The sequence below is a fragment of the Triturus cristatus genome, chromosome 7 (genome assembly GCF_964204655.1).
Source record: "Triturus cristatus chromosome 7, aTriCri1.1, whole genome shotgun sequence".
NCBI lineage: Eukaryota > Metazoa > Chordata > Amphibia > Caudata > Salamandridae > Triturus > Triturus cristatus.
In genome coordinates this window covers 252,868,203-252,894,860 of record NC_140590.1, presented here as the reverse complement: position 1 = coordinate 252,894,860, position 26,658 = coordinate 252,868,203, and the positions used below count along the sequence as shown (strand labels likewise).

General features: G+C 49.9%; 1 pseudogene; it reads left to right on the top strand.

Moving 5' to 3' along the window:
* Positions 1-1,316: 1,316 nt before the first annotated feature.
* Positions 1,317-26,641, top strand: LOC146809331 (uncharacterized; annotated as a pseudogene).
* The last annotated feature ends 17 nt before the right edge of the window (positions 26,642-26,658 follow it).

Below are 26,658 nucleotides of genomic sequence, written 5' to 3'. Positions count from 1 at the left end.
CCCTTATGAGTTGTTTTACTCTTGGGTGACTTTTCCAGAGGTGGTTGAAGATGATACGTTCCACACCTATACTGCCACACAAGTACCTGCAGCTTATGCTCCGTATAGGACACTAGAAATACCTATTCCTGCCTGGCAGCATACTATTTGGTTTAATGGCGCCCTTCCCCATACGGTGGCACCGCCAAGACTTGGCCCTTTGTCAATTGCAGGGGCTGATTGGCCGGTGCTTGCCGGTTTTACACCCCATCCAAACTACTTGACAGTTGGGGTGGCAGACTTACGAGTACTGCACACCGCCCTGATTACGGTCCATAGGGCTTTAGTGCAGTACGTGTCTCGCAACGTAAAGGTGGGGGCACCTGCTGTTGCGGGTCACACGACTGACCACCGAGCTGTGGTCATTAGTCCCGTGATGGTTAATGCGGTTGTAGGCAAGCGCCCCCAAAGTAAGGATGAATTTCCATACTGGCTTGCTGAAAAGTTTGATCAACTGAAAGCCGTGTTTCCAAACACTTCTCCTGTGGATAAACACAGGATACTCACCATTACCTTGCCGAAGGATCTGGTACCTGATATTGTCGATTGTAACAATTGGGGCACGGTCTTTGCTGCGACCTATTCGAAGAGCTATGGCACTCCGTCTATGTCTGTACTACCCTCTGTCATCAAGAAAGTTCAAGAAAATCATGGTGCGGAGGCGGCCATTGAATTGGGAATGAGGCTTGTCGACAGCTTCGATGTGGTTTCTTCCATGGTAATGGGGAACCTAAAAGGAGATGCTCTGCAGTTCCAAGTAGGTAATATGCTGGAACTTGTGGCTCCTGCCGACAGGCACAGGGAATTTGCAAAAATTATTGCAAAAGCCTACGGAATGGTGGGACGTAGCGCCCTAGGCGTGAAACCCACCGTTAAGATTCCTGATGTAGTACAGCAGACTAAGGTGAGTTCGTCTACAAAAGACGATAAGCCCAAGTTTCCGAAGGAAAGTTGGCGAACCAAAAAACAGGGAAAACAGCAACAAAAGCGTAGGTCGCGTTCTGCTTCGCCAGTTCAGTCGTCAACTGAACGTAAATATGATTTGCGCGATCGTTCTAATATTAAGTCACCTGATAGATTTCAGGTTTCTGAACGCTCTCCTCGTTCTTCACAGGAAACATCGGCTTCACAATCCGGTGGCGGAGACCGTGGAAGAGGAAAGGGTGCCCAAGGTCGTGAGCAACCCCGCCAGACTGACGTAAAAGGCAAGCAGGACGACGCTGCGCGTCAAAGACCTCCGTTTCAGAAAAAGAAAGTTGCTGCCCTAACTTCGAGATATGCCTCAGATGGTACGGACACTGCTTCAGAACCGGACATGGGCTCTAACGGTGTTAGACAGCGCAGCGGAAGTTACAGTAGTGCGGCAAGCACAGCGTCCGTATCTGGAGGTGACAGCAACTGATACATATGTGAGTGTTGAAACTGCTGATACTCGCGTAGCCCCCCCTGAAAGGATGTTTGACATAATCCTTAAGCTAGAGGGTGACATACATCGTAGAATTAGAGTAGTTTTTTGGGATAATTTGTCCTCCACTTATGACATTCTGTTGGCGGAGGAGGATTGGCCTCCGGCTTTCATTTTAGATGTTCCTAGAGGGGAGGTGGTGATCCTCCCCGCCTTTGGGCACATGGTGCCTATGGAACATACTAACAGGTTGGCCGGGGAGTGGGCACAGGTGCAAGCGCCTGCGTTGTATCGCAATCAAGTGGGCTGGGATAAAATTTCTCCTGACCATACGATTCCATTGCGGTCCGATCCCCAGCCTCAACCCCAATATCCCATGCGTCGCGAGGCTAGATCTCACGTCGCGACTATCCTTGAACAATTGGAATATCAGGGAGTAATTGAAACTTGTGTGACACCTATGAATAACCCTTTATTCACTGTGACGAAGCCTGACGGGTCGTACCGCCTAGTTTTGGATTACCGGCACTTAAACTCTCACTGCCGGACGTGCGCGGTACAGAAAACTCACGGGTCGGCTCTCGTCGATAGTCTTGTGAGAAAACGGTTTAAAACCACACTTGGCATTTCCAATGGCTTTTACAGCCATAACCTGTCCCCTCAAAGTAGTGAGTGGACGGCTTTTACCTCGGGCGGTAAACAAAGAAAATGTAATAGGCTGCCTATGGGCTATAAGAACAGCCCTGGGGTCTTCGCTGCTCGAGTGGTCTCGCTCTTAGAGTATATGGACTCGGATGCATACTCGTATGTTGATGACATTTATCTAACAGACAACGAGTTGCTTCCACACCTTGCTCGCGTGGATAGCATAATTACTATGTTTGCAGACTTCGGATACAAATTCAATTTTGCGAAGTGCCACATTGCCGAGCTCACAGTGTTGTTTTTGGGGTACGAACTCAACGATGAGGGTCGCGGCTTGGCTCCACACTTCCTTGAGAAGTGCGCACGCCTTTGTACTCCTACAACGCTGAAGAAATTACAATCATTGCTGGGTTTTCTGAATTTCGGTCGAACCTACATTCCTGATTATACCCAGCGTATCAAGACGCTTTATGCCTTGGTACAACCTACTTTTACCAAATCATGCTGGCTGCCAGAGCATACAGCTGCATTACAAACTTTGCAGTCTGATCTTCTTGCTTCAAAATACTTACAAACTCGTGATAACCACACTAACCTGGTCATTAGAATTGTACCAGGCGCAGTGGGTTTCACGTACTTAACTTTCAATGAGGGCGACACCGTCCCCATTGCTTACAAATCTCATCTGTACACTTCAGCTGAGGTGCGCTTTTCCGCTGTCGAAAAAGTACTGACAGCAGTTCAGATGGCGATCCTAAAAGAATGAGCGCTATCACAGGGAAAGCACATGCTGGTGGTAACACCGTACCCTGCTCTAGAGGCAGTCACTAAGGCTAGTGTACCAAATTCTAAGGCTTTGCATCCAAGGTGGATACAATGGGCAACTTCCTTAGCTTCGCAAGACGTCACATATATCTTTGACGCGGCGTTGCAGTCTCAGGAGTTTTTGGATTATGAATTCGTTCATCCGACTCCTTCGACATTGCGCCCACTTGAGGAGTACCGTTGTGTCATTTACACTGATGGGTCTGCGCAACCCGCAACTGGATCGAAGCACGCCTATTCAGCTGCCTGCACAATTGTTGTAGGTACTTTCGTGAATGGAGAATTCCAATCTGAAGCTGTGCATATACAGACATTGGGCGATTGTACCGCACAGTTGGCTGAGGTTCGTGCTCTAGTGCTTGCACTAGAGCACGCTGATCTTCGAATCCCCACTCTAGTGGTGTGTGATTCGTTCTATTGTGTTCAATCTTACAATGACAATCTACATTTTTGGATTCAGTATGATTTCCATGATTCCAAAGGTAGCACAATAAAGCATAAAACGCTTTGGGTTCGAGTGGCAGCACTTAAAGAAATGCTTCCACTCGTGAATGTAATTCACACTCTTGGTCACCAACGAGTTGGTGTCCATGCTGTCGGTAACAGTTTGGCCTACGAGGCAGCAAAAACACCAGTGGCAACATATCTAGTAGCAGCAGTTACAAGATCCAAAAGTAAGATCGATGATGACATCTTGGCAGCTATTGCTGCTTCCGAGACCGGGACGACTTTTCCGAAAGGTTTCCCTTCTCGATACCATTATCGCTTAAGTCCTGATAACGTCCCGTTAGTGAGGATTAACGACGTTGGTGACAGGGTGATTCCCAACGCGGACCGTAGATACTCTTTGATATCAGCAGCTCACGAAGGTGTTGCGTATGCCGGAGTGTCGGCTACTGTATCTCTGTTGCAACAACGTTACTGGTGGTACCGTTTGTACAAACAAGCGCGGGCATATGTTCTTACTTGTGAAATATGCCAGCAGATTAAACCTTCTTCTGCAGCGCGTCCACCACAAACACAGTTGCATATATCTAATCAACCACTTGCGTGCGTTTATTTAGATCACTGCGGTCCTATTACCTCTGATACTGCGTACAAATACATCTTGGTTGCAGTTGATTCGTGCACACGTTTACTGTGGGTATGGCCACAAAAGAGTGCTGATGCCAGAACTGTCATCAAGGATTTGCGTGTCTTTATAGGGAGTTTTGCATGTGGTACCCTTCATTCTGATCAGGGTCCTGCGTTTGCCTCAAAGGCGTACAAGGAGGCCATGAGAGAACTGGGGGTCCAAGTCAAATTTTCATCTCCATACCGGCCTGAGGGCAATAGTGTTGTGGAGCGGATGAACCGTGACCTAAAGCAATCTTTGACAGCGAGGGTATTAGGTACAGGCCGGAACTGGCTCTCCCACTTGTATGACATACAACGTGCACTTAATAATCTCCCTAGAAGGTATCTGGGTGGGAGGACCCCGTACATGATGCTCTTTGGAGTGAGAATGAGTGTCCCGGACCTTGAGGGTCTAGACATGGCGGCAGCAGCCGCCCCTTTTGACCTAGATGACCACTGTGCTGTATTGCAGAATCTACAAGAAGCCAGAGACACTCTAGCGAAAGGACACGTACCCTCTACCTCCGAAGCTGCGCTCCAGATTCCGGTAGTCGGCTGGCTACCTCGAGTTGGTGACCTGGTCCGTGAGAAGGTGGAGAACAAGAAGGAGTTCGGCCCCTCTTATCGTGCACCGGTCCCGGTGCTTGGAGTCCTGGGTACGCGTACAGTTGTTTTACCTCCACTTCCTGGTCGCAAGGATAACAGGTACATCTCGATTGACAATGTCAAGCTACAGAGGGTGGCCGATTCTCCATAGTATGACACCTTCAGTTTCTTGCCCTTCGATGCTGAGAAACTCTGTTGTGGTGCCACCCTCTACCATCTTGCCTGAAGTTTCCATTGAGATGCTTGCAGTTACTGGTCCTTCTATGCCATCTAATGCTGGTGGTTTACCTGATGATCCTGAGTATGCTTATCCAACAGAAGTACCTTTGCCTCTATTACATTCAACAACAATTGCCCAGTCACATTCTTCCTTTGAAACTGAATCATTGACTTCCACTGCCCCTTCCAAAATTTCTAAATGTTTTGCCTGGTTCAAGAGACATTTTTTGGTTGCACCTTGGACTTACATCTGGCTGGTGCTAATAAGTATTTTTTTGTTCATTTCAATAGGCTTTGTGGTAGTGTTTTTTAAATTGATCAATGGACACTACCTGAATGAACGATCTACAATTCGCTTAATTGATGGAACTTTAGCCCCCCATTCCTCATCACACATCATGAAAAGGGACCAGACTTTTGTGAACATCACCGCCTGGCCTGTACGTGATGGAATTGCTTGGGATGCTGTGAACTTTCAAATTCATGGTCCCACCGAAGTGATTAATGTACCAACTGTTTTTCGTGTTTCTATGGGTGATGTAGTTAAACAGAACATCCGATGGGATGATTGGGATGTGCACGCGATAGAAACACTGTTTTCTGATTTGAAATATTATGCTGCATTTAATGCTGAGGATTTATATTTAAATAATGCAAATTACGATGAACAACTTTGCTATCAACATTATGGCACACATTTCTTACACAGGGCAAATACCTTTCGAAATTTTGTTAATTTCACTCAGTGGGAACATTGTCCTGTCCCTATGCCTGGCAGTTCTGCCACTTTAGTGAAAAAATTCACATACTTTTCGGATTTTACTTTGTCTAACCCTGCCTCTTTTTATTTTAAGGTGGTGGTAGAACCAGCTTCTGAAATTAGACTGACACACACCAAATTATTATATTCCAAATCCTTTATGGATGAATTGGCTATTGGAGGTTATGACCTCTGGAAAGCTACTATCGATCTTAAATCGGTTTGGAGAACTAAACCGTGGCAGGTACAAGGAACAGAAGCTTTGCATCGTGCCTGTCTTATCCCAAATCATATGTTATTTTTTAATTCAACTATTTTTCAGACCACCTGTTTTGAATTGGCAATATCTAAAAAATTGAATTCACCCACAATCCCGGATCTGGGTGCTTATCCTAATTGGGCGAATCACACAGATCTGTCCCTTACTATGTTGCAGTCCCTCGTCTCCAACACCACCTTCAATATTTCAGCAGTAAATCCCGAAGGATGGTTGGTATGGCAGACGGGTTCAGATTCCTGTCAACGACGGTTTCTGGATTTGACACCAGGGTATACACAGCTTAGAGTAGACCCTCGTTTTCCATCATCACACACGGTAACTACCTACTCGGTAGGTAAGTTATGCCAGTCATGTTTGCAACATTCCACATTAGCTTCAGTTAAGCTTCATTTATCACGGTTAAATGACAAAATAGATTTGAATGATTTTGTTAAAGGTCCTGCGAGTGGCAGGTCCAAGAGATGGGTTTATGCTATTTACAATGAAGTTTGGAAGTTATCGCAAATTGAAGCTGCTTCCAGGCTACGTGCTATTGACCAGGCCAATATGGAGAAAGTATTGGCTGTTATAGATAATAGTATTAACACCTTGTCTTCTAGAATTTATACATTAGATAATATTGTTTCATCTGTCGTAGACATTGTGCAAGATGAAGTGTCTGTGTTATATCATGGTCAAAATCAGTTGCGTTCAATTATGCAGTTTGCATGGACCTTGCAAACATTAAAAGCAGGAAAAGTCCCTTGGGATTACATGAATACGTCTTCGTTATTCCTTCCTTTTAATTTGACCGATAAACAGCAGTTTATGTCGATGAAAGACGCCACTTACGCATTACTGCACATTGAAAAACTAGAACCATTACCTTTTTCTATTGCTGAGTTGAATTCGGCTGTGTGGCTTGTACACGGATTGATCACGTTGCCTTTCTCAAGGTTTAAGTTCAGTTCGTGCATGAAGCATTATGCCATAGGCAGATATGAACAGCTTGGTAATGCCTTCCTGCACGAAGTTTGGTCACTTCCTTTCACATATAGATGAGGGATGGCAAGGAAGTTTACTTGAAAGGTGAAGAGTGCACTTCCGCTCCTGATCATTCTGTGGTTTGTAGACATATACAATTACATGGCGCTTGCAATATACACGCTCCTAATTTAGCTTGTGTCCTAAAAGGTATTCCGATGCCGGTTATAACGTCTTCTTTTAAGCTGCTTGCCAACGGTAGTTATTTGCTTTTAAATAATGAAGCTTGCTGTGGGATGCTAGTGGGTATTCCTTACATAGTCACCGTTTCACAAAGGGTGGTTTGCTGTAATAACGTCCTTTTCCCGCCCCTGCACGGCAGGCTCGATATATCTATCTGGCCGGAGATTCCAACCTTGAACGCAGAGTTCAACAGGATGAGTAGAATAAGGGCTCTTTTGTCTCGGGAAGAAGTTTCTTTGACTTCATCCCGTGAAACATTTCTTCTTCACATAGCAAACACACGCACTGAAGTACAAGCTCTTTTAAATACTGACCTCCCCCTACATTTTGGAACGTTGATACAGACTATCTTTAATGCTTCGTCTACGACTGGCCTTGTTCATTTTTTTAAAATTGTCGGCTCAGGCCTCGTGACATCTTTCCAAACTATTTTTGGTGTGATCCCCGCGTTTTTACATTCTGTTTTTTCAAGTGTCTTCGGAGGGTTTCCCTTGCTACTAGCTCTTGGGGCCGGGATCCTCTTGTTGTTCTGCGCATTTCGTTATGGCTGCACACCTGGGGTTACAAGACGGAATGCTCCGACTGCTACGTCTTCGTAGCCAGATGCTTGATTACTACGGAACTTTACCTCTGGCGACCTTAAGCGTCAAGTATGGATTGTCATTCCGGTTTGCTTATTTTACCTGTGTGCAGCCTGCCTTTCATTGCCTAGATTGTCCCTTCCAATGGGCTCTGGACTTGTGTCTGTCAAACTTGGTGTCAACTGACCCGGATTTTGATAAACGAATGTGTCCGTTACTGGATCATGAGTTTGCTTGTTCTGGAATTGGGTTCATGGCTTTGGGTGCCGCTATTGAATTCCTTGAACGAAGTTATCTCGAGGATGCTGACAGAGTTCCTGTTATGGTGCTGGATGCTCCGATAATTGAGGAACACGTGTGTTCCTTTCCCTTACTAAATTGGATGGCAGATACTTTTGCGGAACGCTCCAATGACTTCCTCTTGGAAGCTGTTGCAACGTACGGTGCATATACCTTGATGGATTAACTGTTTCACATAGTCAAGACAGAATGCATCCATAGATGTCAATTTTTTATAAAATTTTTTTGAAGGTTTTTTCTCTGGGACATCGTTTTTATTTTTTCCACGATTTTTTCTTTTTTTCTTCTCGAACTTTACACTTACCTTATATGGACTTATAGTTCACGCCCTTGGTTCTGTTCTATATCACTTGAACTCTGTGTTCTTGATAAGTGCGCCCCTAGTGGTTAGTGATTCGATCAAAGGGCGGTGTAGTGTGGGTTAGCCACTCCCTATTTACAACACTAAGTTAGCATAACCGAGCCAACTGTTAGAAAGCCAGCTGCTTTGCACGCGACACTGTTGTTATATGTTATTCATTTTAGAAATGCTTACTCGACTTTGCCTTACAGGATAACAGTTTATTGTTTAACATTCTTATCAGTGTGCTGCGACCTTCGTCTGTACATCATGTAAAGAACAAGTCTAGGACACTAGACGGTGCAGAGTGTTGTGTTCAGATTGATCGTACCACTTTTTAGACATATCATACATGCAGCTGCCAATATCTGAAGGACAAGTGTCTTTAATATTACAGTACAGAATGTCTTAGAATTCATTCGAACAGAAGAGCTGATGCATGAGAGACCTAGCTGATCCTTTGATGTGATTCCACTAAGCTGATCTATACGGTATGGGGTCCCCCCTGTTAGCCTAAGAGACCTTCTATTAGTCTAATAATAATTTATTAGTTGTTAGAGAAAGGAGTGTGGCTGCATACCACTGTCATTATTATTATGATTGCTCCTTTCATTGTGTATGGTATTGTAACAATGCTGATGGTTCTGATTTTAACCATTTGTCTGCTAGTGTTAGCCAAAGTACTGCATCTTAGGACATGAGGTTTATAAAATAAACTCTTTAAACTTTACCGTGTCTGTATTATTCGGTTGTGGACTGCTAAATAAGTACAAACAGGTAGTTCGGATTCCCACCACTCCTGAGAAAATATCTAAGTCGCATGTTCTGGTTTGTCTATACATTGGGACCTCCTAGCTAGATCTAGGCTAACAAATGGGACACTAAGCTAGTCGGATATGGGGTTCTTGGTTCTGAGGGGAGTTTCTGGTACACCACAATTCTGTGAGGTCCTGGTTTCCTGCGCATAGTTCTGTGCATACGCAGAATCCCTGCAACAAACTCATACAGCAGAGTTCAGGGGGAAGCTGGGGGTGAAGTCCTTTTGTTCCTGGGACTTCTTAACAGGAGGCCAGGTCTACTCAGGCCCTTGGAGATTCCTTCAAGCCAAGGGACACAGCACACAGCAAAGTCCTTCCTCTCTCCTTAGCAGCAAAGCAACTGCAGGTCAGCCTTACAGCAGGTCAGTCCTTCTTCTTCAGTCTTCCAGCTTTCTCCTTGGCAGAGGTTCCTTCTTGATTCCAGGATGATCTAACTTTCTGTAGTCTGGGTCCCAATACTTATACCCCAAAATCCTTTGTCCTCTGAAGGCAGAGGGGACTTGGCCTAGTCAGAACCAGTTCTGGCCAGTCCTGGAGCACTCTATTTAGTTGGGGTCTTCTTTCCTTTGAGCGAGAGGGGCAGGGCCATCAGCCACCCAGCAGGGGGTGGAGCCAGCATTGTGGAAGGCAGGCACAGCCCTATTCAGGCCCAGGTGCTACTCCTCCCACCCATCTACAGGGGAATTTCCCTATTCAGCCCTGGGCTGACTCATTCAGCCTCTGGGAGCCACCCCTGTCCCTGTCACTCACAAACCAGACAGTCAATTTACAAACAGGCCAAGGCACACAGAAAGGGCAGAAAAGGAAAACAGCCACCTTCTAAAAGTGCTGTTTTCACAAACAGGATTTAAAAACCATCCTTCCTAAAGGATGTGTTATTAAATTCTGAGTTCAGGGATTCCAGACTTTAGCTTTCTATCTTGCTCCTATGGGAAGATATGCAGGTAAACATTATACTCAGCATTCTCCACTATAGCCTATGGGCAAGATAGCCTTTCAATAGTGAAAAACGAAAATGGCTGTAATTCACTACCAGAGCATGTCACCTACACCAATGCATGCTCTACCTTTCACATACACTGCACCCTGCCCAGGGGGGTACCTAGGGCCTTCCATAGGGGTGTCCAATGTGAACAGAAAGGGAAGGGTTAGGCCTGGCCAGTGTGGACACTGGTCAGGTCAGCATAGCAGTTAGCAACTGCACCCAGGCACTGCGGTGGCAGGCCTGTGACACCATTTTAGGGCTACTCCTGTGGGTGGCACAATCAGTGCTGCAGGCCCACTAGTAGCATTTGAATCACCAGCCCTGGCACACTCAGTGCACTTTACTAGGGGCTGACAGGTGAAACAAATATACCAATCAGGGATAACCAATCAATATAACAATTTACCTAGGGAGCACTGGCACTTTGACACTGATCAGCAGTGGCAAAGTTCCCAAAGCATCTAAACCAGCAAAAACTAAATCCAGCACAGCATCAAAAATACAGGAGGTAGAGGCAAAAAGTCAGGGGAAACCACGCCAAATATGCCAAGTCTAACAATAACAGATGCACGTTAAAACATAAACAACGGCACAGGGCTTTTTTAGGGCGGAATCAAAGTGAAATTGCAGTTACGATAAGGATAATTGCTAACAGATGCACGCGGAAACAGAATCAAACCCACAGAGCTTCTTTAGGTCAGAATGGAAGTCAGACTGCAGTTACGATAAGGATAATTGCTAAATGATGCATTTCTCTGTAAACAGGGGACATCACACGCTACACAGTGTGATAGCCAAACTAAATACTCACTAAGTGAAATCACCAGAAGGAGAGAAGGGAGGGACTTTTACAACCCAACACCAATACAAAGGCTACTAAATTTTTGAATGGCACAGCCAACAGCCAATAGAAAGCAGTTAATTTTTTAATACACATAGAATACAATACAACATGTCTTGCAGACCGCGCAAGCGCTGTCTAGGCTTGACCTAAAAAGACAATCCCAGAGTTACTATAGTGTCCTGGATATAACTCAACCATGGAACGGAGAAAGGGCCAGATGTACGACCCTATTTTGCATGCGCAAATGGTTTGGTACCCGCTTGCTCATGCAAAATACAAATGGGCCATGTACTAACCCTATTGAGCAACTCGCAAATTATTTGCGACTCGCTAAATAGGATTAGTGACTCGCTATTAGGAAGAGGCGTCCCAAGGACGTCCCTTCCTAATAGCGAGTCTGAGCCCTACCTATGTAAGACTGTTTGGTGACCGTAATTGCGGTTGCGAAACAGTCACAGTCTACCACCCTTCATAGACGGGTAGTAAAGCACTCGCAAACGGGAAGGGGTCCCCAGATGACCCCTTCCCCTTTGTGAATGCAGGGGAAAATATTTTTGAGGGGCAGCCAGTGGTCCCAGGGACCACTACCTGCCCTTAAAAAATGAAACAAAAATGTTTCTTTTTTTTTTTTTAAATGCATCCCGTTTTCCTTTAAGGAAAATTGGCTGCTCTTAAAAAAAAATTGTGAGCACCTCATTAATATGCATGAGGCATGCAATTTGCGACCCCATTAGGAATTGGTAACAGTGTCTCTGACACTGTTGTACATTGATGTTTGTGACTCGCAATTTAATGCAATTTGCGAGTCGCAAATATCAATGGTTGTACATCTAGCCCAAAGTCTTTTTGGGGTTGAGACACTCAAGGATGATATCCCTGCATAACTTTGCTGCCGGATTAGTCCTGATGCTGACCCACAACATTGCAGTCTTCTCAAAGCAGAAGTTACTCCAAAATGGCTGAAAAATTACAAACAGTTTACTTTTTTTTAAAGATGTAATGTTTTGCATCTTAAAATGCACCTTTGTTACCACATAACTTGTGCGTTATTTGTACAACAACGTCCTGCAAAGATGTTTGTTGTTGGAGAGTTGTCTTCAAGATGCTCTTCAGTGTGTATAAAGATGGAATCTTAAAAATGAACCACAGAAGGATGGTTTTAAACCTTAGATGATATAACCAGAATGTAAGAGGCATGCCTTTTTTTAACAATTGTGTACATCTGGGATTGTGTTCTGCTAAGCACAAGATTGCATATGGCATACATAAATTATTTTACTTTGTCCTGCTCCATTGGAACAATAATTTGGAGATGAGCACTCTGAAGAGCAAGCTTTGAACTGAAAAGTGCTTCTTTGATATTAGAGTTGTATAATGCTCATTTCACTACAGCAGAGACCAGAAGATAAGTTTGATCTGATGGGCCATGGTTTCCTTTGGGACCAAAAGGATCCTTCAACATGAAAAGAACTTCAGCATCTGGCCCCAGAACTGCCTGCCTGCCCCAACTCAGAGACTGAAATGCTAGTACAAGATATGACCAATGGATCCACACTGAGTCACAGACCTAGTTGACCAGAACAGCTACAAAGCATGGACAAACATTCTGGACTGCATACTCCATCAGTTGAGTATACTACTTGGAGTAGGCCTTCCATACCTCCTCTGGCACCACCACACCTCACACTCTGCCATGTTGTTACTGAATGTGGAGCCATGATCGCTTGTGGTACGACAGGTTTATGGAGACTTCAATTGGATCCAACGCAAGAGGAACACCTAATAAACGTATGTGGAACTGCAGCTTCACAAAAAAAATCTTGGCTTTGGTATCTGACTCCAGGGAGACCTCTGGTAGTAACTTGAGGTACTGCAGGTTTGAGGAAACCATTTGGTTGTGGCTTGAGATCACCACTTGAAGTACTGCAGCTTTGTAAAATTACTTTATGGATTTTGCATCTGACTCAAGAGGGAGACCTCTAGCAATGACTTCACGTACTGCAAATTTGTGAATATCTTGCCAGCCTCAGGAAAAAAAAAAAATATATATATATATATCATATTTTAGTTGAGACTGCTTCCATTGAAAAAGTAATGTTTGTTTTGCTTATAACTTCTCAACCTGTGGATAGATTGGCAGAAAACGTACCAGTCTACTAACTCATTGAGCTAGGTTTCAGCTTTCCTCATTTTGTGAAGATCCGTCCACGGAAAAAAAGACACAGCGGTCGTGAAAAAGTGCCTAATTTCCTATTTCAGCTCCTATAGGAATTGTTGCTGAAAGAAAGAGTAAAACCTGCAAAACAGATTTATACCAAAGTTGGCGTTAACAAAGAACTTCACCCAGAAAGTGTGTTTTTTTTGGGTGTATATCCGTTCAGTAGTATCTTTAAAAACTGGCGGGTTTACTGTCGGCTCATTTTGAAAATAATAATCTATCAATTTTACTGGATAAGTAAATAAAACAGTGGCGTTATCAATACAATAAGGTTATATTAAACGAGTCAGCATCATAAACAAACAATTGAAATAAATGATGCCATGTTTTTATTGGTTGCTATATTAAAAATAATATAGTTGTCAAATTGTGATCTCGGTTAAAAAAACAGCGAGCGTGAACAGTGTGTGTACATTGAAACTGCAGACGCTTAACTCAGTAGTAATATCCAGAAATGATGGTCTAAGAGCCTAGCTGTGTGTGACAATGGCTTTCCAGCCCCATCGGCAATATAGAGGTCATCATCAGGTCTAAATAAAGTTTTGAACAACAGCAAGGTTGGCCGGGAGGAGGTTCCTACTGAAGAGCAATGCAGCAATGCAGATAATGGAAACCAAGATGCTCACAAGGATATTCTAAGGGCGTCTTGACTAAAGAGACCAGCTGAAATAGGGTATCCGAATTTCCAGGAGAGTACACAGCCCAAGTTTATTTAACCAGGCAATGCCACTCGAACCACAAGTAGTGTGGTGTGTTAACATCACAAAGGGGAGGATAGAGGATAGTAATCATTGAAGGAATTTAGGGATGCCACTCGCATCAGATGAGAACACTGTTTAAGATAAAGGGAGTGCCTCTATATTGAGTCGGGGTAGACGATAAGGTTTACATTCTTTGCATCAATGGTTTTGCACTGTGGTTGGGAACTCTGATCTATCTACTTGAGCTTGCCTATTTGTCATTTTGTTTTCTAGGTGAACTCAACCATCTGCATGCTCACAGAGAGAGCCTCAAGTATTTGCTTACAATTCCATAATAGAACAAGGGGGTACACTCAAAGAATACGTTTACCCTTAATAGAAGGTGGCTCCTGTGCCCCGGCATGGTGGAATGACAGTACCCACTGAATCAATAGTTGAAGGGCAAAGACAATATTCGTTTTCTACCTAAACCCCTTGTGAGGAGAAGGCACTTACCTCCGTGTTAAAATTCACCCCCACTCCCGTGTGTGTGTACAAGGATAGAGAAAAGGTCTCACAATAACAGTAGTTTGGTTTGATCCTGTTTAACACTACATTATTCTGTTTAAAACCTATTTGTCGCTAAGGCCCGGGGTTCTTTAATACCACGCACTTCTGTTCTTTATTACTTTTATTTATTTTAAGTCTACACTATTTCTAAATGTATATTGGAGACATTTATTTTAAAATAAACTATTTCAGCACCAGAATACTAAACAACTGTCAAGTGCTTTTCCATTAGCCCTGTAAGGAAAATAAATATTTCTTACAACACTACTGTTTAATCAGGTGCATAAAGAGTCAATTAATTTTACATACGCAGAACACTACTGTTTAATCAGGTGCATGAAGAGTAAATTAATTTTTCATACTCAGACTCTGCATGAGTGTAGGAATAGTAATACCCTGCACAGACTAAGGGCGAGGGGGGCATTTTGAGTTTCATGGATGTGTGGGATCAGCCAAAAGACAGCAGACTCCTCAGATTCCCTTTGGCTTCTCTCAGCCCAGTAAGAGGCGGAGGAATCACAGAGTTTCCACTGGCTCTGCACGCAGAAAACCTTTGGCCTGCCTGCCCACTACTGGGCTGCAGGGTCACTGGAAGGGTCACTCAGACCTATGTAGAGCAGGATGACCATACCTGGACTTCCTCGTTCATGGATTCCATTGGAGGCATGGTGTGCCCGGACAGGGGGATCAATCTATGAACCTGGCGTGCAGATAGAAAACTCCATGCACACCATTGCCATTGCTTTTTTTGTTTTCTAAAACTCTTTGAAGGTTTTTTAGAAAATAAAAATGTTTGCTAAGCGGGGCCCCCATGGGCTCACTCAGCAATCTACACTGTACCTACAATGCCTCCGTCATAAGGATGAAGGTATTGTAAGCAGTGAGATTCAACAAGCAGGCAGGCAAGTCAAAGTGTGCCAGCCAACCCTCTGCCAATGGAACAGAGACGATGGCCTCCACTGACTGGCTAAAGGGTCGTCATCCAAGTTCTAAATGACCTCCTAACTCTGAATGGGTACAAGTAGAGACTTGTGATTGGCTGACTCTGCCTTATGGAGGTTTCGAACAATGACCCATGATAGGCTAGCAAAGCGGTACGCATAGTATGGCCCGCGGGCTGCCAGCGGCCCGGCAAGCCTTTCTTTGCGGCCCGTGGACCTTTCAGACATCGTACCGGTGTTTTTTGTTTTTTTTAACAGTGTCAGCAAACACAGACTCTGCTCTGTGGGGGCCCAGGGATTCAAGCAATAGTCCGAGTGGAGCTGCTGGGGCGCTAAGAGGTGAAATACAACAAAGCCTCGTTATCATGCAAATGGTCTCTTAAAGACCTGTGAAGTACTCGGGTGGGGCTGTGTGTGTGCCCTGGAAGGGAAGCTGCCTCAGCTGCCACACAAGCGGAGGGGGGGTGGGGTGGGGGGGAGGGGGAGAGGTGACAAATAATGACAAGAGAACAGCATGGTGTGAGAGTCGGGTAAGGAGACAGAGGGTGACAGAGGGCAGTAGGGAGAGACAGAAACAGACAGAGACAGATAGAGATAGAGACTAACAGACACAGGGAAAGACAGAGACAGATAGGCAGAGCAGGGACAGACAGATAGAGGCAGAGACAGACAGAGAGGCAAAGAGACAAACGGAGTGGGAGACGGAGAGGGAGGGCGACAGAGAGAGAGGGAGACGGAGAGAGAGAGGGAGACGGGGAGACAGAGGGAGACGGGGAGAGGGAGGGAGACGGGGAGGGAGGGAGAGAGACAGAGAGGGAGGGAGAGAGACAGAGAGGGAGAGAGATGGATAGAAGGAGAGAGGGAGGGAGATGGAGGAGGGAGGGAGATGGAGGAGGGAGGGAGATGGAGGAGGGAGGGAGACGGGGGAGAGGGAGGGAGACGGAGGAGGGAGGGAGACGGAGGAGGGAAGGAGACGGAGGGAGAGGGAGGGAGACAGAGGAGGGAGGGAGACGGAGGACGGAGGGAGACAGAGGAAGGAGGGAGACGGAGGACGGAGAGAGATGGAGGAGGGAGGGAGACGGAGGAGGGAGGGAGGGAGATAGGGAGAGGGAGAGAGAGAGATATGTGTATGCCGGGTCCGGTGGCTCAGTGGACGAAGGCGTCCGCTGCAGGGACCTGTGTTCCACCTCATGGTCACAGTTTTTTTTTGTTGCTCTAGCCCCGCCCCCTCCCCAATGACCCCGCCCCCAAGGTGCGGCCCTCGGCCACAAACCACACTGTAAATTTGGCCCCCAAGAGAAAGTTTGTGAGTACCCCTGGGCTAGCAGGTTGATTGAGCTTGTTAATGGATAGGTGAAAACCTTTGATTGGCTGAAAAACTGAAGATACAGGATTGTGACTGTTAACGTTTGAACACAACAGTAATAAGTAAATGTCTCTGATAGGTTGACCCAGTGCAGTACTGAATATTTCTTATAGGCTGACCAAGAACATATAGTCGAATTTTAGTGTTGTGGAAAAGTGGCCTCCTTGGTAGAAACTGAAATAGAGTTGTAACCAGGGTGGGATCTGAGTCAGGAGCGGAAAGGAACATGGGAGAGACAAAGTGCCCCAAGAGGAACTAATACAGGGCTCCCCTCATTGGAACTGGATGTGTGTGGGGTGAATGTGCATCAGCCTCAAATTGAGACGTTTCGCTACGAGAAATCTGATGATTGTGTGACATTGGTAGGGTACCTGAAAGAAATAGACCTATGGCCACTCATGGCAAAACGCAGTATCATGAAGAGCATTCATTCTGTAGCTAATGTAGCAAAACAAATTAAGCCTCCTCCTAGGAACAAACACTATTTTGTGCACTGGAACTGGTTAGTGCAGTTTGAGTCTTCTCAGAATAGAAGAATCAATTGCTCTCATTCTCAGAATAGATAGCATTTTTACCCAGATATGTAAGGCATGTTGATGTGCAGATGTGGCCCTTGGCGAAAGGAAATGGCATCCTGGTAGCTGAAGAAAGCTCTGGGGATTGAAGACACAGCAGTGGAACTGGGTCAGAAAGGGAGGACACATGGGAACTGCATGAAGTGACGAGGCAACCTGAGCCCTAATCCTGTTCTATTCTATGCACATTTGTATAGTGCATGGCTATCCTAGGGCATTCCAGCGCTGGCATAGGTGGTAGACTGTATGCAGAAGCCCTGGGGTGGAAAGAGGAGGCAGTCTCTAACCTCAAATAGATGAGGAAAGACTGTAGTTGGCATTACTTCATTAGGTTGGCATCATAGAGAGACGCTGCATAACCGTCTTTAAGGCCACCCAGAAAAACGTTTAGGATGGAAAGAGCAGTTTGGTCACTCTGCGGTCAGTGGTCCTCTCCCAGATAGAGAGGAGTAGGGGATCCCTAGGTCCGCTCTGCCGGGCAGTCTTTGATGATCTACATTGAATAAAGAAAATTCTTGCTGGATAACCTGCAGATGAGAACACACTGCATGGTTGCAACGGATGGACTTCATGTCACCCAGCTGAAAGTCTACAGTGGCATTCGACTGCCTGCTGCCCCAGACAGGCACAGCCCTTTGCAGACGCCTTTCAGGCTCCTGGACTAGCAGCACAAGGTGGGTCTCTAGTCATAGTGCGAGGACAGGTCATGGAACAACTTCACGTCTTCCACCAAGCACAAAAACAGGCAGATGGAACCCATGACCTGGGCCCATATATGCTCTCTTCTGGGACGGAGAAGGGTCCCTACATGGCTCTGGAAAGATTGTGTCCCCGCCTCAAATTCTCCATAGCAAGCTGAAATCTTTTTGACCCCCCACATGTGCACATGCCACAATCATGGCTGTGTGCTGAGGCCTTTCCATGATATGGAGTGAGACACAGAGCAGGGCTACTGGATTGGTAGGGCACACCAAGAGCACCGCCGTATCTTAGGACAGCGACTACTGTCCTCTCCGTGGACTCTAGAGGGCTGAGAGTAGTAGCAGCAAAGTGATATAGTGCAGGATAGTCTTTTTTTCAGTTACCTATCTGGGAGAGCATTATAAGGACCGACCCAATTGTTTTTAAATTGTTCTGCCAATCGCCTCTGACTGGGCTCGCCCATCCATGAGGTGTATGGATATTTGCATGGGTGTGCGCTACAGGTGTGTATATGTTGCATGGATTTGCATTGCTTGTATGTGAAGGATTGTGTGGAGAGCAGAGCAGTGCAAGTGGCTACAGCTATTGTGTGTTCCATTTTGTATCAGGCATACTCTGGAGGTGCCTAAGATAGAGGCTTGGCAAGAGATCCCACACAGAAGATGTATAGTGCAGGGCTTCCCCGCAGAACATTACAGGGATCTCTTTCAGTGGGTCAAATAGAGGAGTATTGGAACATTCCAGGGATCTCTTTCAGTGGGTCAAGTATAGGAGTATTGCTGAAATTAGGAAAGGAGAAAGAGGGCCCTTTTGAAGCTAAAGAGTTCCACATGCTCCTTCCCATCCTATTTTTATCTGAGAAGGGTTACCAAACCCACAAGTTAAGAGGCAGTTAGGTGGGGCAGCTTCACTTGCCGTTGTGCTCTTGTTGAGGGTTACTCCTGGGAGGAGACCCTCAGCCTTCCTGTTCATATTTGTCACAAATACCATGGTTGGAACATTCTACATTCTACATGGAAATCTCAAAAGGGCAGAGCTCTCCAGAATTGTTCATAGAACTGACCTGCTGGAATATTCGAGGAGCAACATGAGTATAAATGTTAGAAAAGGTAGACGGACCGGGAGGGCCGGCCGGGGTCAGGGGGAGAGGTCTCCGGGGAGAGCCGTCTCCAGCGATCGTACAGACAAGTAACTTCCCCCCCCCCCACAGACAGAGATCACACACGGATAAGGTTCAGTGTTCTTTATAGGTACTTAGTTATGATACGGTAGAATGGTACAAGGAGGTCTGGACGCAGGGGTCCCCTCGATTAGAGTCTCGTAAGGTAGGGAAGGGGGTAGCGGGTCAGTCTATTTACCAATCAGGTAGTTCAGATGAGATGATGACGAGCTCACAATCCTCGAGCTTGGTGTTTAGGCAGTACGGTCCGCGGCAGCGCCAGCAGGTCCCGGTAAGGATGGTTGATACAACGGGCCGCGGCAGCGCCAGCAGGTCCCCGGAAGATGTACGGTCCGCGGCAGCGCCAGCAGGTCCCGGTGAGGATGGTCGTTACAACGGGCCGCGGCAGCGCCAGCAGGTCCCAGGAAGATGGTCGTTACAACGGGCCGCGGCAGCGCCAGCAGGTCCCAGGAAGATGGTCGTTACAACGGGCCGCGGCAGCGCCAGCAGGTCCCAGGAAGATGAAGGTTGCAGAAGGCCGCGGCAGCGCCAGCAGGCAGGACGATGGTTCACAAGAGCGGGCTACGGCAGCGCCAGTAGACCGTCAGGGTTGAGTTCACTCGGTGTCTCTCGACTCCAGGATACAACTGCCTTCCTGCTCCGGAGCTGCCTTAGTTATAGGGCTGGTGCCCTTTGATGTCCGGACCCTCGCACTTGGAGGTCGGAGGGTCCGGGATGAAGGTGTCCAGACACCCAGCAGGGGGTGGAGCCACCGCCTGGGGGCTGCTGGAGGCGATCGGCACCTGGCGGGGGAAGAGCTCTTGACGCTTCGTTCTCCCATTGACCTGCCAAGTGGTCCGCTCACCTCCTGGGTGGATGGTGGTGCCGGGATGTCGGGCCGGCCAGGTCCGGGGTTAGGGTCGAGGTGAGGCCACGCGGCCGCGTGGTGCAGGGCCCAAGATGGCGGCTTGACCCGGCCGGGGAAGCCGGTGGGGCTGGGCCCCGTGATGAGTAGAGGTCCGAGGGCAGAGGGTCCGTCGGGAGACGGCGTACAGGGGCTTGTCACGGGGGTATGCCTGGTGGGCCGGAGCTCGGGCCCTGTCGTGCGGGGGGGAAGCAAGCCCTCTGTGTGGCCTGTCCAACATGCGTCCCCCCCAGCTGAAGGCGGGGAGAGTCACCCATCTCCTTGGGGACTCTCTTCGTCGAGGCGGAAAAAGCGGGACAGGCCATCCGCGTTGGCGTGGTCTTGGCCTGGCCGGTGCTCCACAGTGAAGTCCATTCCCTGCAGGGAAATGGACCAGCGCAAGAGTTTTGGGTTCTCCCCCCGCATCTGCATCAGCCATTGCAGGGGTCGATGGTCGGTTTGTACCCGGAAGTGGGTACCGAAGAGATAGGGTCGGAGCTTTTTGAGGGCCCACACTACTGCAAATGCCTCCCTCTCGATTGTGCTCCAACGCTGTTCTCGGGCCAGGAGACGTCGACTGATGAAGGCCACCGGCTGGTCATGACCTTCGGAGTTCAGCTGAGAGAGGACGGCCCCGATGCCGTGGTCGGAGGCGTCGGTCTGCACCACAAATTCCCGACTGTAATCGGGGGCCTGGAGCACCGGGGCGGTGCACAGGGCGGCCTTCAGCTCCTCGAAGGCCGCTTGACAATCAGGAGTCCAGTGGACCCGCTTCGGTTGATTCTTGGATGTGAGTCCCGTGAGGGGCCCCACGATGCTGCCGTAGTCCTTTACGAACCGCCGGTAGTATCCGGTGAGCCCCAAGAAGGCTCGGACCTCGGTCTGGGTGACGGGGGGCTGCCAGGACTGGATGGCAGCAATCTTAAGTTGTAGTGGGGCCACCAGCCCGCTTCCCACTTGGTGCCCAAGGTAGGTCACCGACCCTTGGCCAATTTGGCACTTGCCGGCTTTAATGGTGAGGCCGGCCCGCTGGAGGGCTTGGAGGACCTCTTGGAGGTGACAGAGGTGGTCGGACCAGTGGCGGCTGTATACAGCGATATCGTCCAGGTAGGCAGCGCTGAATTCTTCGAGCCCTGCCAAGACCTGGTTCACAAGACGTTGGAATGTGGCGGGGGCATTCTTCATGCCAAAGGGCATGACCTTAAATTGATAGTGGCCATCGGGGGTGGAGAAGGCTGACCGTTCCTGAGCCCTGGGTGTGAGGCCGATCTGCCAGTAGCCCGCCGTTAGGTCGAAGATACTAAGGTAGCGGGCGGCCCCCAGCCGGTCGATCAGCTCGTCTGCTCGGGGGATGGGATGAGCGTCGGTCCGGGTGACAGCGTTCAAGCCCCGGTAGTCGACGCAGAATCTCAGTTCAGGGGCGGTGCCGGGGGCAGCGGCCTTGGGAACTAATACAACCGGACTGGCCCAGGGACTGTCCGAGGGCTCGATGACCCCGATCGTGAGCATCTTGGCCACTTCCTCCTGTATGCAGGCCCGTACCCGATCTGGTACGCGGTAGGCCCGGTGCCGGACCGGGGGACTGTCCCCGGTGTCTACGTCGTGCAAACACCAAGGAGTGACCCCGGGGGTGAGGGAGAACAGGGCAGCGAACTGCAGCAGGAGGTCCCGGCAGTCCTGGCGTTGCTCCGAAGTGAGGGCGTCGAAGAGCCGGACCCCCTCCACGGAGCCGTCCTTCTCCTGAGTCTTCAAGAGATCCGGGAGGGGCTCGGAGTCTTCTTCTGTACCACTGTCGGTCGCCATCAGGAGGCTTAGTTCGGAGCGCACAAAGTGTGGTTTGAGCCGGTTGGTGTGGAGGACCCGCAGGGGGTTCCGGGTGGTCCCCATGTCGATGAGGTAAGTGACGGGGCTTTTACGCTCGACCACTTTGAAGGGCCCCGTCCACTTGTCTTGCAGGGCACATGGTTCGGTGGGGGACATCACCCATACTTGCTGCCCAGGCTCGAATTCAACGGAGGAGGCATTGTGATCATACCACCTCTTCATGTCCTCCTGACTGGCCTCGAGGTTCGCCTTGGCCATCTCCCTGAAGCGCCGGGTCTGGTTTCGTAGGGCCAGGATGTATTTGAAGACGTCGGGAGGGGTCGTTAAGGGGGCCATCTCCCAACCTTCCTTGACTAGGCTGAGGGGCCCTCGCACAGGGTGCCCGTACAGGAGTTCGAAAGGGCTAAAGCCGAGGGACTTCTGGGGGACTTCTCGGTAGGCGAAGAGGAGGCACGGGAGCAGCACATCCCACTGGCGACGGAGAGGCTCTTCCAATCCCCCAATCATCCCCTTGAGAGTGCGGTTAAAACGCTCCACTAGTCCGTTCCCTTGGGGGTGATAGGGGGTCGTGAATCTGTAGGTGACCCCGCATTGTTGCCAGAGGGACTTCATGTATTTAGATATGAAATTCGTACCTCGGTCGCTGACGACTTCTCGGGGGAAGCCTACCCTGGAGAAGATCCCCATCAGGGCCCGGCCAACCACCGGAGCTGTCACTGTCCGTAGGGGCACCGCCTCGGGGTAGCGGGTGGCATGGTCCACTAGTACCAAGATGAACCTGTGTCCTTGTGCCGTGCGGGGGTCCAGAGGCCCCACAATGTCTATCCCCACCCTCTCGAACGGGGTGGTGACCACAGGGAAGGGTTGCAGAGGGGCCTTCAGCTTCCGACCACTCTTCCCGCTGGCTTGGCACGTGGGGCAAGATCGGCAGTGGTTCAGGACGTCATTCCTCATTTTCGGCCAGAAAAAGTGGGTCACCAGGCGACTGTATGTTTTGTCCTGGCCCAGGTGTCCAGCCAGGGGGACATCGTGGGCCAGGTTGAGCAGAAAGTCTCGGAAGCGGAGCGGTACCACCAGAACTCGACCGGCCCCCAGCTCGGCGATTCTTTGCTCGCTGTAGAGCAGGTCGTGGTCCCAGTAGACCCAGTGGGTTCCGGGGGTGTCCCCTGCGTTTTGGGTATCGGCTTGTTGGCGGAGTCCCTCGAGGGAGGGACAGGTCTTTTGTTCCTGGCGGAACTGTTCTTGGGTGGGCCCCCCCTCTTGACGCCACTGAGCCAGATCCGGAAGGTCCTGGTGTTGTGCGCCTGCTTCGATAGTCGGGTCCGGGAAATCGGACTCGCCGTTGCCCTCGACGGGGGCAACCGGGGGCGGAGGTGCTGGCCATTCGGTTTCTTCTGATCGGGGGGTGGCCCGGGCGGCCATGGATCGGGTGGTTATGCAGGCCCAGTCCGGGAGGCCCAGCATCCCCAAGTGCTCTCTTCTCTCGACGGTGGCCCACGGGGAACTCTCGAGGTCATTCCCCAGGAGGCAGTCCACGGGGGCATCGTCCCGGACCGTCACCTTCAGTAGGCCGGAGACCCCTCCCCATTCAAACGGGACGCAGGCCATCTTACACATACTCTCAGAGTTATCTGCCGAGCGGACGGGGCAGAGAATGTTCGGCAGGATCTGCTCGGGCTTCACCAGATGACAGCGGACGGCCGTCACGCTGGCGCCGGTGTCACGCAAGGCCTCGGCTCTCTGTCCATTAATGGTCACCCACTGACCGTATTTTCGGGTGTTGGCGGGTAGGGGAGCCCGCGGAACCATGTCTCTTCCCCCTAGGCATGCCAGGACCATGGCGGCCGGTTCCCACCCTTGCTGGGCCGGCTCGTACTCTTCGGGTCCCTCCGATGATTGCTCTTCCCCGAGGGCAGCGGCCGCTACCTGGCGGGGCTTGGGTGTTTGATTTAGCGGGCAGTTCGGGTCATTGGCGTAGTGGCCTAGTCGCTGGCACCGGTGGCACGTGACGTTGGCTCGGTACCCAGGCCGCAACGGGGGGTTGCCCCGGCCGGCCGGAGGCGGGGTGCTGGCCACGGGTGTTGTTGGTAAGGCGTCTCTCCCTCGCCCCTGGCCCCCTCCTCCTCCCCGAGGACGGTGCTGGCCTTGGTTGCCTCTGTTCTGATCGTGGGGCCCTCTCCGGCCCACTCGGGTGCTTTCCCACCGGTCAGCTTCGGCGGCGAGCTGCCGGGGGTCGGTCAGCTTACTGTCGAGTAGGTGCTGCCGGAGCTCGACGAAACAGTTGTTTGACAGGTGCTCCCACACCATAAGGTTGAAGAGTTGTTCGTAAGTGGCGACCTGACTTCCCTTGATCCACCCTTCGAATGCCCGGCTGAAATAGTTCACGTATTCTACCCAAGTTGTACCTGGGATCCTGGTGCAATCTCTGAACCTCTGGCGGTACATCTCGGGCGTGAGGCCGTAGCGGGTGAGGAGGGCAGCCTTCATGTGGTCGTAGGACGACATCTGGTGATCGGGGAGCTGCAGCAGGGCATCGCGACCCTCGTTGATAAACCTCCCCCAAAGTCCGGCTCCCCAATCACTCCGGTCGATTCGGTGGGAGGTCATTGCGATCTCATAGGCTTTAAACCACTGTTGTATGTCGTCTTCTCGGACATATTCGCGGACAACATCCTTGGGGATGTGAACTTTTTTCTCACTTGGCCCCGGGGTGTGTGGTCGCTCAGGCACCCCCAGTTCCTTATTCTGTTTGCGCAGTTCTATTTCCGCTAGTCGGCGCTCGTGCTCGAGCGTTATTTTTTTCTCTTCCAGCTCTCTTTGTCTCTGCTTTTCTTCTCGTTCCTCTCGAAGCCGCATCTGCTCGAGGTTAAGTTTCTGTTCAGCCAACTTGAGTTCCCCATCCATCTTGAGTCGTGCCATCTCCAACTCGTGTAATCTGACTCTGTCTCTTTCTCGGATCTCCTCTTGCGGGAGGCCCGTTCCCCGCTCCTCGGGAGCCGTGGCGTTCCCCTCTGGTGTGATGCTGGTTTGGTCTGGTGTGACGCTGCTTTGGTCGGAGGGTCCTGTGACCCCCGTTTCTGTCCATGACTCCAGAGCGCGCTTTAGATCATCCTTGGTACTCAGGCCGGTGGTAGCAATGCCAAGTTCCATGCAAAATTGTCTCAGTTCGCGGTGGTTGTATTCTTCTAATTTCTCCATTTGGAATTTCTCGGTGGAGCTGCTCTCTTTGGTCGACATCGTGTTTTTGTCGTGGGGTGAGCTACTCTCTGTACGATTACGCGTTGATTCGGATCGCGCCGCTGGCCACCAATGTTAGAAAAGGTAGACGGACCGGGAGGGCCGGCCGGGGTCAGGGGGAGAGGTCTCCGGGGAGAGCCGTCTCCAGCGATCGTACAGACAAGTAACTTCCCCCCCCCCCACAGACAGAGATCACACACGGATAAGGTTCAGTGTTCTTTATAGGTACTTAGTTATGATACGGTAGAATGGTACAAGGAGGTCTGGACGCAGGGGTCCCCTCGATTAGAGTCTCGTAAGGTAGGGAAGGGGGTAGCGGGTCAGTCTATTTACCAATCAGGTAGTTCAGATGAGATGATGACGAGCTCACAATCCTCGAGCTTGGTGTTTAGGCAGTACGGTCCGCGGCAGCGCCAGCAGGTCCCGGTAAGGATGGTTGATACAACGGGCCGCGGCAGCGCCAGCAGGTCCCCGGAAGATGTACGGTCCGCGGCAGCGCCAGCAGGTCCCGGTGAGGATGGTCGTTACAACGGGCCGCGGCAGCGCCAGCAGGTCCCAGGAAGATGGTCGTTACAACGGGCCGCGGCAGCGCCAGCAGGTCCCAGGAAGATGGTCGTTACAACGGGCCGCGGCAGCGCCAGCAGGTCCCAGGAAGATGAAGGTTGCAGAAGGCCGCGGCAGCGCCAGCAGGCAGGACGATGGTTCACAAGAGCGGGCTACGGCAGCGCCAGTAGACCGTCAGGGTTGAGTTCACTCGGTGTCTCTCGACTCCAGGATACAACTGCCTTCCTGCTCCGGAGCTGCCTTAGTTATAGGGCTGGTGCCCTTTGATGTCCGGACCCTCGCACTTGGAGGTCGGAGGGTCCGGGATGAAGGTGTCCAGACACCCAGCAGGGGGTGGAGCCAGCGCCTGGGGGCTGCTGGAGGCGATCGGCACCTGGCGGGGGAAGAGCTCTTGACGCTTCGTTCTCCCATTGACCTGCCAAGTGGTCCGCTCACCTCCTGGGTGGATGGTGGTGCCGGGATGTCGGGCCGGCCAGGTCCGGGGTTAGGGTCGAGGTGAGGCCACGCGGCCGCGTGGTGCAGGGCCCAAGATGGCGGCTTGACCCGGCCGGGGAAGCCGGTGGGGCTGGGCCCCGTGATGAGTAGAGGTCCGAGGGCAGAGGGTCCGTCGGGAGACGGCGTACAGGGGCTTGTCACGGGGGTATGCCTGGTGGGCCGGAGCTCGGGCCCTGTCGTGCGGGGGGGGAAGCAAGCCCTCTGTGTGGCCTGTCCAACAATAAAGGTGTGTCAGAAACTTTCAGTCAGTGTGCAAACATTTCCTGACCCGTTGCCTTGAGTCCCTCCTCAGTGACGACCAGGAGATTCTTGTGAACTTCTGGGTCAGGTTGCTGACCACTAACTCCCCTTTCCACATTCAAGACAGTGACTTGGAGAAGATTCAACTGGATTGCCAGATGGGGCTACTTGCAACTAACTTTGAAGGAGAGAGCTGATGAAGAGACAGAAAGGG